This window comes from Juglans microcarpa x Juglans regia, chromosome 7D, assembly GCF_004785595.1.
Source record: "Juglans microcarpa x Juglans regia isolate MS1-56 chromosome 7D, Jm3101_v1.0, whole genome shotgun sequence".
Classification (NCBI taxonomy): Eukaryota; Viridiplantae; Streptophyta; class Magnoliopsida; order Fagales; family Juglandaceae; genus Juglans; species Juglans microcarpa x Juglans regia.
The window spans coordinates 5,461,941-5,465,616 of record NC_054606.1 but is presented as its reverse complement, the minus strand read 5'-3'; positions in this window follow the sequence as shown (position 1 = coordinate 5,465,616).

The window sequence follows — 3,676 nt, the reverse complement described above, 5'->3', positions numbered from 1 at the left end:
ACTTGAGTGAGTTTACACACGGTACACTAGGTGGATATTGACAGCCGTCCAAAGCCACAAAACAATATGAGAAATTCAAGCGCACATGCGCTGGTTCTTGTTGGAGGGACCAACCGCAAACCCCATGGACCAGGCCTCTCTCTGCACATGCATTTCTCAAACGTTTTTTCACGACTTTTAACGTAGATTACCACGTCATTGTATGGTTTTCTCCCCCAATATTTCGTTATCCATACGTAAAACTTGGTCCCTTAATTTGGGCCCATAGAACACATCATTTGAACTTTCATTTTAAAGTGGGGTAGGGTCTTTAAGAGATAATGGTATCTTTGCACATGGGAGGAAATCTTGCTTATTGAAAACATGGGGTTCCTAATCGAGACCTTGCTCCTCCTCCTCCTCTTCTTCTTCTCTATCCTTTGGTTTTGTGCTCAAATTATTGCTCTATAAGCAGGATTGCACCAAAATAGATGAGCATTTAGCTTACAAGCACTTTTGGTGATAGGACCTTCGTGTATGCTTTTAAGGCCTGTGGAATGTGGGTGCAACTTGAAGTCAAAAAGACAGCTGTGCGATGTGAATTTGCATGTTTATGTCAATCACAAGCAAAAGCTGCGCCTTAACGGCCTTGACATCCTCTTGGTGGATTGGCCACAAAATACCAGTTTTTATTATTATTTTTGGCCTGAATTTAGTCTATTAGATATCATCCCACTAAATTCAAGACTGTCACAGTAAAACTACTATTTATTTGCTGCTGCTGCTGCTGCTGACTGCAGATCAGACATATTTTAACTTCACTCTCATTTGTTTAATATGTTTTAACTCTCATTTGTTTAATATGTTTTACACTAGTCCATATATGGGTATTCATTTTTATCTATTATTATCGATTGCTTTTGCAGTCATTTTCCACCGAAATCATGTAGATTTTCGAGTCTCTTACGTGGGGTGTGGCAGACACCAAGTGTGATATGTCCAGTTTTCGTTGGATTGGGTCACATGGATAGCCGACTTAATATTTAATGATCCGAGGCAACGACTAATTTTCATAAAGACGATTTAAGTTCATTAACCTTTAAAATAAGGAAGAATGGTTTAATTTTTCTCGTTTTCTTCATGAAAGAGATCAGGTTAGATTTTAAGGAACATTAATCCCGGCATTCGTTACAAGTTCTTTTATTCTCAAGTTGATATATAGAGTACATTATTTACATTACTTAAATGGTAAAATTTGATTTAAAATTTAAAATTTAATATTTCAGATCAAATTATGTCACGTAAATAGTATGTAGTATAGATGCCTTAAAATTGCAGCACTCTATCATTGATATATTTGTGGCTGGACTCTTGAAGTTGAGCAAGTAAAGGTCTAGAAACACGTATCTTTTTCTTTTTTAAGTGAAGAAGGTTATCCTATATGAATGTCTTGCTTGCCTAGGAAGAAATGCATTCACTCTATTCTTCCCTCGTTGACATGCATGTTGCTAAAAACTTTTGATTCTGTGCATGTACAGATAAGGCCCAAAGGTTTGTGATCGAAGTAGTATTGGAAACATATACATATCACTAAAATACAAACACAATTCCACGTTTCATCAATCCATAGACGGCCGTTCAGACATGCGCATGGTCTCGAGAAATTAAGTACTGTGATTAGAAAAATCTGTTTTTTAGCACCAAAGTTGAAGGCGACCCGAACTTTCAGGGTTTATCAACATTTTTTTTATGATATTTTTTAAAACTAATTCTCATTGTAACTAAAGAAAAGGAAGCTGGTCACCCTCTTATAATTCATGGCTGACATGATGGCAATTAAATCCAACTGTGCCCATGACCTAATTCTGCAGAAATCCGTTCTTGTCATACTTATCTTATATATATATATATATATATATATAGAGAGAGAGAGAGAGAGAGAACTTTAAAATTTACTCAATGGCTGTGTATTTTGTGGCCTATTTATTGATGGGGGGAATGAATGCATGCTGCAGTAATGGAGCTAATTATCTGCAGATGCTGTAGCCAGAGTTGGAGTTTGTTTGGTTTGCAGTACATATGCAGAATATGAATGTCATAAATAAAACAAAATAAAAAGGAAGCCTAGCTACTAGTTTTAGCAGTAGTTTTCAACGGCATTGAGAAGAGAGTTTTTCCAACGTATAAAAGACCTAAAATTTACTCCTGGAGACACACACACAGTTTGTCATTATCATGTAGGCGGGCAGGCACCAAAATCAAACATTGAAAAGTGTATTTTTTTTTCAGTTGGGGCCGGTGAGTCTTACTGGTGGCTACACCATCATGTCGGTCCTACCATGTTAAGGGCACATGCAAAGTCCGGCTTCTGGCTCTGAATATTCATGTACCATTGGTAACCAATTTTGGATGCATTCATCAAACTATTTTATATGAATATATTTGAAATTAAAAAAAGATATCCACATGAAACTGAGTAAAACAAGACAAATAAGAGGATGCCGTTTTAACTAACATATAGATATTGAACTTCAGAACTTTGGAGATCAAAGCATCTTCCTTAGCTCCTCCTACCCAAATATTTTTAGCAGAATAGAATATTATTTCTCTTTGGTTGCGTCTGCTCCTGAAAGAGGTTTCTCTTGCTGCCCTTCTGGATATGTGAGAGGGTGAAGATTGAAGAATCTCCCAATGTAGATTGCATTAATCATTTCAAGATTTGTCTTAGGATCATGATTCTGGATATATGGTCTGTCTAAAGTTGAGCATTTCAGATTTTATGTTGTCTAGCTCGTTTCTTACATATAGAATAATTAAAAATTATTCTCATCAACTACTATTCATCACCCCCACACCCCACATCTCACATCTTATGAAAAACACCCGTGCATCCTATGAAAAAGCTATAGGTGTGAAGTGTAAGAGTGAATAGTGGCTGATGCATAGTAAATCCCTAGAATAATATTCTTTAAACCACAAGGCTCCTTAATGCACAAGGAAAATTATTCTTAGCATCCCATTTGATAAACCATATTTGACAACCATCACCAAATATAACTTTTTTTTTTTTTTTTTTTGCCTCTCATGACCCTAATGCACAATATCGGAGAAATTATTAACAAATCAGTTTATCATCATGTGCACATCACCATCAATTTTGTTCTAAACAAAGACAGATTACATATGGAGATTTCAAAATTCGCCATTGTTTTTCTTTTTTCTATTTTCAATTAAAGTAATTGTCTGCCATGTTTACTATGTGCTTTCTAATTTCTTTTCATGGATAGTCAGAATTAATTTTGCATTGCAACCAATTGTATCTAAACTGGCCATATGGTTTGGTGAGGTAGGCTGCCCTATTATTTTGTACACTAGCTCTATCTCCTAATATGTGATATTCCTAATTTATTTACCATAAGGCAAATTTATATAGCAAAAGCCCCACCCTCCGGCCAAAAGAGGAAATAAATGCCTTTACCTTTGCCTGCTCATGTCCCACAACAGAAGGACTGCAGAGGTAGGAACAATTTGAGCCATAATTAACAGATACTTCCTATTTCTTAATATCAGTTGTGAAGAAAGAAATGTGTTGTAGGGTAGGAAATGGACCTATAATCAAGAGGGCACGACAAGTCATTGTCTAGGAAAACTGCATACTGAATTGTATCCACAAGGTGGGAAGGATTATGTCTAGTTT